Source organism: Cajanus cajan, chromosome 6, assembly GCF_000230855.2.
Source record: "Cajanus cajan strain Asha chromosome 6, NIPB_CcT2T_4, whole genome shotgun sequence".
Taxonomy (NCBI): domain Eukaryota; kingdom Viridiplantae; phylum Streptophyta; class Magnoliopsida; order Fabales; family Fabaceae; genus Cajanus; species Cajanus cajan.
The window spans coordinates 230,073-239,435 of record NC_138522.1 but is presented as its reverse complement, the minus strand read 5'-3'; the positions used below and the strand labels follow the sequence as shown (position 1 = coordinate 239,435).

The 9,363-nt window shown below is 27.3% G+C and overlaps 1 long non-coding RNA gene across 2 annotated transcripts; it reads left to right on the top strand.

Annotated features, from left to right (window-relative positions):
* LOC114915404 (uncharacterized) lies at nucleotides 1-6,403 on the top strand. Of its 2 annotated transcripts, none has more exons than XR_014434372.1 (4): nucleotides 1-831; nucleotides 2,050-2,119; nucleotides 3,922-4,028; nucleotides 4,494-6,403. It is a non-coding gene; the product is annotated as an uncharacterized LOC114915404 (long non-coding RNA). The 2 variants fall into 2 exon arrangements; XR_014434371.1 differs by having other exon boundaries at nucleotides 3,919-4,028.
* The last annotated feature ends 2,960 nt before the right edge of the window (nucleotides 6,404-9,363 follow it).

Here is a 9,363-nt window from a genome sequence, read left to right as displayed (position 1 = left end):
ATATTTTTTAATTACTTTATTTCTAGAAAATGTGGAACTTGGATTATTTTTTTTCTATTATACTCCCACACATCCAACACTATTAGACTTGGTACATGGATAAATGATGGATAACCCATTTTAATGATTTAGGATAAACGAAACTTGCATTTTTCTTAATAACATCCATGTTTTTAACCTAACCATGTTGAGTAAGCAAGCCTGACACTTGGAGTGTAACCTTGGTTCCTTAATCAATAAGTTGTATAAAGTTAGACAGTACCCTAATGCTGACTTCAAGATTACCCTATTGTAAAGTGGACAATGGTAAATATATTTCGGTGTGGGGTGAGCCTTGGTTGAGACACAATGATTATAGCTACTTCATTCAAACACCAGTAACCTTGAGTTAGGAGTTGAAAGTGAGTGAACTCATTGATTCGACTAACAAAAGTTGGAGATTAGACAATTAAAATTTGATGACGAGGATAATGCATCTATATACACTACAAAAAAAATGCTATTTAGTGGGGGTTATTTTAAGGGGGTTTTAAAAACCTCCTCAAATTAACATGATTTGCGGCGTTTTTGAGAAACGCTTAAAATTCTAAATATAGTGGCGGTTTCTATATTTTTTTGAGGAGGTTTATGCCCTCCTAAATTCATATACATTTTTTCGCGAAAAAATTTTCAACCTTTTCCCTCTTTTACTTTTCCCCAATTTTTTTCACCCAATCCCTCCTTCAATCACTCTTCCACTCTTCCGCTCACTGAGTTTAGCAGCCATCAACCATTTCGCGCTTCGACCCTCTCGTCTCTCTCGCCCTCAAAATCCCCTTCCTTCTTCCTCAGGTACCATTTCCTCTTTCTCTTTTCCATTAGGTTTTCGTTTCGGATCTCTCATTCCACGTCTTTCGCACTTTATTCCGCAATGCTGGATCCGATTTCCTTTGTCTTGAAGAATTGACTTAAATTAATCTGATTTCATCACGTCGCTGGTTCAATCGATGTTCAATGTCTTGAATAACATGTTCTCTGGTTCTAACTTTTTTCTAACCATGAATTGAAGTGTTTAGTGAAGGAATCATTTGTTCTTTACGATGTTTATGGTTCTGAAACTTCTGATAAAAGTATGGAACAATCTTTTTAGGAAACTGTTTTGTTAACAGTAAACTCTAACTTGTGCTGGAATTTTAAGGTTCAGAGATTTTGGTGCTTCTATTCTCGCTTTCCAGCATTTTGTTAGAAACTTGGTTTTCTCTTGCTCTGATTCGCTTTTCCATGAATGGATTTTGAAGTCATTGATTTTTTGAGCTTCTTAGCAGACTAATGATTTTCTTTCTCTTCTCGGTAGGCATGAAAGTCAAAGTTTTCCGAATTTTCTAATAGGCCTATTTAAATCAATCTTCAAACTCTATCATTTCATCTAAATCTGGGAAAACATTGGTCAGTTTTCTTTTCCTTCCTTTACTATAATGTTTTTATTGATAAGATTTCTGCATTGTTTTACATTTTCTTAAGTTAGCAAGGTTAGTCGTCCAATTATAATATCATTCAAAAGCTGCACTTTTTTGGATATGGAGGATCGTAGTATCCAACATTTACAAATAGGATTATCTGCTCTAGTTTGAAGGAATTGTTTGGTTATTACTTTTACTTAATTTTTTTGAAAAAACAGTCACTTGTTTGTATCAAATGTAATTTGGATCTTACAGCTTAATAGATTTTATTTGTCTTATTTGGATAAACTTCTCAATAAAATAAATTCTTATTGGAAAAGTAAATAAGAGGATAGAATTACTTCGGCTTTTCCTATAAGTTAATATTGACTTGTGCATGTGCTAATTCCTTTGTCTTCGTATTCTGTTTATTTTTTCGGAATAGCGTTTTCTAAGTTATTTGCCTGATTTTGATTGATGACTAACTTCACAACTCAATCAATCCATTGCTATAGCCTATAGTATTGACTTTGTGTCCTGGTTACACGAATAAGATTGGTTTCTTTTTTAATCCAATCCATAAGACTCTAGATTTCACGAGGTATTTGTTTCGTTGGGCTAATTTCAACAGGTTAACATGTTGTCTGTGGGAATATTTGTTGAGCTAGAGGATGAGAGAGCTCCATGAATTCACAGCTCAGGTAGCATTTTGTCCTATATTTTACTGTTTTATAAAAAGTTAAAATTGCGAAGAGTGGTTTCAGTAATGAATTCTCTACTTTTCTCTTGTCACACACCCTAAAGCATGGAATTAAAATCTCATTGGGCTTCAAGTAGGGATACAACACATGATTTAATCAACTTGCATGACTCATCTGTTTTATAGCAATTATTAATATCATAAATAGGGATAGAAAATTGTCTAACCATTCTTGTTTATCATGTCTACAAATTAATCAACTTTAAACTTTTTAAGTTGAAGCTAGATTTTAATGTCTTTAACATGCCAAATACATTTGATTTGTGTTATAACAAGGTTCCGTCCAACAACAGTACCATAATGAGTATAAATCCTAGCAATGGTACTCTCGGCCCAATTTGCATCTGGGTTGGCTTTTATTTGTAAGTATCCACTTCATACAGTAATCCACTTCCTGGTGAGCCTTTTTTATAAATCAAAATTCTATAAACAGCTACAAAGGGATCCAGTCGTGGTGATTAAGGTAATTAGGCCAAATATCTGGTAGATCTTGTAATATTTTTTCTCTAGTTATGGGAAACCTCTTGTACAGAATTTCTATATATATATATATATGATATGGATGAGAGACTCTATTTCCTAAGTAAGTTTTCACTCATTTATTTGTTCCTTGTCTGTTTCAAGTTGGAGTTTCTATTGTTTTACACCCTAATAACTCAGTTTCCTTTAGCAAGTTGAGTACATACTTTTCTGGTTTATGAATATACGTCCTTTAGATATAGCAAATTCTATGCTCAGAAAATGTCCTAGTGTACCCAAATCCTTGTTGGAAACACACCTCCTAGCTTCTTCTTAAGGGATATAAGTTAAGCTTCATAATCACATATTAATATATGAACATCCACATAGACTATTAGTGCTGCAATTTTCCCACTGGCTGGGTGTTATCTTATAAGTTGACCTTGGTTTTCTGTTTCAAGTTTTAATTATTAAATTTTTTTTGTAGAAGGGTGTTATCTTCTTTTAGCCACGTTAAATGAATGCATTATGAGTAATAAATTTAAAATGATATCATCAATAAAATACTGACATTAGCCCTGAAAACTTGTGGATCAAATTGGCATCTGCATTGGTGAATAAAGTTGTGATGATAAAAAAAAATTGCTGGTAGTAATGTTAAGAGATTTGACTTTTGACGATTTTATCTATCATTAAATATGTTTGAAGTTATACACCTAACACACTAGTAAAAGATTACCGCACAATTTTGGGATAAAAGTTGAGAGTAAATTTAGTTTTAAAAAGCACCTGAAAAATCTCATGTAGGTAAAACTAAGGATTTTACGCTTATTATTAAACCTCCTCACCACTAGGCAATTTTTATTGGGATAATCTTATAAATATTTGAATTACTATCTTATATAGCATTGTTTTGACTTGACATTTGACTTGAATTACTATCTTGTTAGCATTGTTATGAATGAATTTTGAATTTGAATTCCACCAAATGCATAAAAGTTGAGCCATCAAAATTAGCTTAGTCACACATTCTTTCTCTATCAAAAACCCTTCCAAAGATATAAGAATACAGCGATGTGACTTTGGTGGGTTGGTGCTGTGCGTGATGATGTGGAGATGCCATGGCGGCCATGCATAGTTGATTCACTTCATTGATCTGGGTTCATGTTTTTTAATTTTTAAAAGAAACAAGAATATAGCATGGAGCATGGCAAAAAAAAATATTCAAACAAGCCATTAGCATTTAACTATTTATTTAACTATTTATTTCACTATTTCCAGCAGGATCATCAAGAATAAACGTGAAGGCTGATTCCCCTGTTCCACAAGCTCGCAATTTCACCAAGAACTGATCAATTGCTTCAGCTGTCTCTGGAGTCACTGTCTAGAAGGTAAAAACATATTTAATTTCAGCTTCAACACCCACAATTTACATTTCAAATATGTGTACAGGCATCATCCTTGCCCTATTAAATAATATATGCATTTGGAAACTCTCAAAGTTATGATATGATTAAGAGTCAAACCTAAAGCTTCAAAAATCTACCCAAAATTCTTTGATCCATACAAACAAAAATCTATAAACTAGAAGACCACATACACTACTGTTTTTCTTCTACTTTTAGTATGTTAGAAACTTAAATTAGCAAATGTTAGAAATTTTAATTGTTGCACTCAGAAATGTTTCAGTTTGATGGATATGCTTCTAGTTCAGTTTACTTCACTTCAGTTGATGGATATGCTTCTAGTTCAGTTTACTTTATAAGAGATATTGTCATAAATTATAATAAAAATTATAGGGTTCACTTCCTTTATCTCTAAATTGTACTGATACTAATTTATGTTTCTTATTTCAGCCTACTGTCGTTGGAAGTGAACCTGAATCGCCGTTAGATGCTAGTGGATCATCTGGTGGTAGCAACTTGAATAGCCAATCTAATATTTAGACCTAGTTTCTTATATTGTAGACTGTTTTAGGTTATCATGATTTTTGAATTTATAGTGTTGTAAAAACTTAGTTTCTTTTGGTTATATATTGTGGTGCTGTATTTGCTGTCAACTTGGACTTCTGAGTTAGCTTTGATTGTTGTTACTCTTTTGTAGTTATGTAAGTTTCATTACTATCAATCCATTCACTACAAGAAAAATGCTGATTTCCAACGGAAATTTCCGACGGAAATAGGTAAATTTCCGACGGATTTTGCTTTTTCCGACGGATTTCCGACGGATTTCAATCTGTCGGAAAAAGTGGCGTCGGAAAAAAAATCCGTCGGAAAATTCCTTCGGAAATTTCCGACGGAAAAATCCGTCAGAAATTGCTGTCAAAATTTCCGACGGAAAAATCCGTCGGAAATTGCTGTCAAATTTTCCGACGGAAAAATCCGTCGGAAATTGCTGTCAAATTTTCCGACGGAAAAATCCGTCGGAAATTATAATTTTTTTTTTAATTTTAATAAATTTATTAATGTAACAACTCTCATATTTGGCTTCTCAAGGGTTCTATTTCACAATATTTCACTGTTTAGCGTGTTTTATTCTTACTTGTGCAATTTCTAGGAGACTTCCCAGAAGGTCACCCATCCCAGTACTACTCCAGGTCAAGCACGCTTAACTGTGAAGTTCTGATGAGTAAGCTACCGAAATGTCTATGTATGTTGTCAGTATAACTTGTACAAATTAATTCATTTAAGTCATCCTCAAATATACAATCTCATATTTGTACTATAATAATAATATATAATAATTTTATATTACGAATAACAATAATAATAATAATAATAATAATAATAATAATATATTTAATTATTCTTTATTTATATGTACTTACTTTTATAATTAACATCTACTTACTTTTATTTAAAATTATAATTTAAATTATTTAATTTTATAATTTATAATGATAATATAATTTATAAAATTATAAATATTTATTTATTACATACTTATAAATTAAATTTTAATATTTTAAATAAATTATTAATTAATTTAATATATTTATTTACCTTAAATCAAACATATAAAATTTAAAAAATGTATTTATCCTTTTTTTTCTAATTATCAACTATTAATAAATTACTAACTTAAAATCTTATCTAATTATATATAATATTTTCATATCAAATTTAAAACTAGATATTAGTTATACAAAAATATTAAGATCATATAGTAAATTGTCAATAAGATTTTAGTTAAATAATTTAAAATAATTAACATTTCAATTATATTGTTAATTAGCAAATAATTTATTCCAAAACTAATTAATTTTTTATATTAATTATTAGTAAAATTTAATAACTTTTAATTTAACAATTAATTGGATCGATGAAATTCAACACACCATGAGTTATTGAGCGGAATAACTTTACCAAGAGTTATTTTGTAAGTTATCTTAAATCAAACATATAAAATTCAAATAATGTATTTATCCATGTTTTATTTTTTAATTATCAACCATTAATAAAATACTAACTTAAAATCTTATCTAATTATATCATAATATTTTCATATCAAATTTAAAACCAGTTCTTACATTTTCGACAAATATAAATTTGTCTGAAATATTCTATCAATAATATAACTTTTCTTACAAAAATTTTCTCATCAAAAATATAAATTTTTCGACAGATTTAATTTTATTTTATAAAAAATCATCTTCGATTAATAACATTTTGTATATATGATTTAAGAGTAAAAGATTTTCAATTGAACGGTTAAATTTACAAAATTCACATTTAATATAAAATTATTGAGCGGTGTAACACTTAGTAAAATTAATACTATTGTAATTATAGCTCCCCTCATGTATATATATATATATATATATATATATATATATGTGTGTGTGTGTGTGTGTGTGTGTCTATATATATATATGATTTAAGAGTAAAATATTTTCAATTTAACAGTTGAATTTACAAAATTCACATTTAATATAAAGTTATTGAGCGGTGTAACACTTAGTAAAATTTATACCATTGTAATTATAACCCCCCTCATATATATATATATATATATATATATATATATATATATATATATATATATATATATTAAATGCGACTTTTACAATGTATTACACCGCTCAATAACTTTATATTAAATGTGAATTTGGTAAATCCAACTGTTAGATTGAAAGTTCATATCTCTTATAGATTATATATACAAAACTTTATATTAATCCAAGATGATTTGATACTTCATTTTTATAAAACAAAATTGATGTAATATATTCATTTCAAAATACACTAAAATATGAACACTTGGATTATCTTCCAGTTGTTGTTCAATTTTAACAAAACTTGATATACACGTATAAAGTGATATGAACTTTCAATTTAACGGTTGGATTTACAAAATTCACATTTAATATAAAGTTATAGAGCGGCATAATACTTAGTAAAAGTTACACCGATATAATTATAACCCCTTATATTATATATATATATATATATATATATATATATATATATATATATATACACATACATATATATACAGCGACAGCTGCACGTTTGGAATAGTGAGGCACTTGCCCTCACTACTATTTGACATATACATAATTTTTTATCTAAAAAAATAATATATTTTAAAAAATAAAAATTATATTCTAATAAAATAAATATATAGATTCAGAAAAAATGTTTATTTATTTGATATCTGTCAAATTTTTGAAGGAAATTAATTCTCATGTGATAAAAAAAATTTCTTAATAATGAATTAATTTTTAAAAAAAGTTTAATTATAATATATATATGTATATATATATATATGTCTTAATATTCACATATATAATGTAATATATTAAAACAAATAATTTTTTGATAAAATAAAATTTGTAGCATGCATGTTTTTCTTTTGTGTTTTTTATTTATTGTATACGTTGATTGAAAAAATCAAAATTGTAAAATTGTATACATTGATTAAAAAAATCAAAATAAGAAAAATCATAAGATTTATATTCTATTTAGAATTGTTATTATAAGATATATTTTAAAATAAATTATCATCTAAAAATATATATTAGATATTAAAAACAGATTTATATCATAAATAAATTAAACTTTATTTTTATAAATTTAACATATAGATTTTTATATTTTTAATAGTGTTAAATTATTATAAAATAAAAGTCTATATAATTGTAGTTCTACCCAAATATTTAAAAATTATCTATGATAGATAAATAAGTCACACTTAAAATATATATTTTTAAAGAAAGTTAGGTTCAAACCAAGTAAATTATAATAAAATATAGTATAACCTAATTTATTTTCATCTTTAATACTAATCGTAGATATAAAAAACTTGTAATAAATAATTATAATATATATTTATACCTTTAAAAGATATATAAAATTTTTAATACTACAAATATATATAAGAAATTAAAAATAATAAATTAAAAATAAGAAATTAAAAATAAATTAAAAATAAGATTTCCGACGGAAAATTTCGTCGGAAATTTCTGACAAAAAATTTCGTCAGAAATTTCTGACGAAATAATTCCGTCAGAAATTTTCCGGCAGAAATTTCCGACGGATTTATTTTTCCGTCGGAAATTTCCGACGAAATTGTCCGTCAGAAAATTTCTATCAGAAATTTCCGACGGATTTATATTTTCCGTCGGAAATTTCCGACAGAAATATAAATCCGTCGGAAATTTCTGACGGATCCATATCCGTCGGAAATTTTCCGTCGGAAATTTACATTTTTCTTGTAGTGATTGTCCATTACTGTTATGGATGAAGCAAAAATTTGAATTTAAATTGTTCACTCAATGTGGTCTTGTTGTCACAGATATCAAATGTTTGATTACCATTGTTTTTTTATGTTGTTATTGTCTTTTTTATTTGACATCTTGTTGTCTATATTATGGGTTTCTATTGATAGTTTGTATTTTCATTAATTTTTTTTTCTTATAAAAAAGTTAATATTATCCAATGAAATTTAGATTATGTTATGAGTACCTCCTTATTTTTTTGTATATAGGTTAAATGTAATTTAGATTAAAAAAATAAAATATATTGTGAAATTAAAAAAAAAAACATCATTCAAATTGAGGAGGTCAAAAACCCCGCTAAACAATGGAATTTGAATTATGTTATGAGTACCTCCTTATTTTTTTGTATACAGGTTAAATGTAATTTAGATTAAAAAAATAAAATATATTGTGAAATAAAAAAATAAAAAAAACATCATTCAAATTGAGGAGGTCAAAAACCCCCGTTAAACAAAACGCCGCAGAATAGAAAAGGTAGCGGAGGTTGGTAAAAATTGCCGTATAATGCTAGTAGCGAACGTAACTGCGGCGTTTTTATAAAACGCCATTACTTATTTTGAGGGGGGCGAAAACCGCCGCAATATGAAAAAAAAACCGCCGCAAAATGACGAATTTCTTGTAGTGATAGGGACATATTTATTTGTATGAGATTGGGGGCAGTTGCCCCCACTAAAATTTTACTTTTTCCTATATATATATATACATTATATTTTAATTTATTACAAAAATTATTAAGTAATGATACATATTTTATAGAGATATGATTCTTGTCACTAAAAACTATTTTTACAAATATTATAGATACAATATATGTTAATATATTGTTAAAAAGTGTAAATCTAGACTACAACGGTACTTTTTGTATGTAACTATATGTAACATTTCTTATAATATTTATTTTTTATATCTTATATGTTAAAATATATTAATATTTTATTTATATTTTA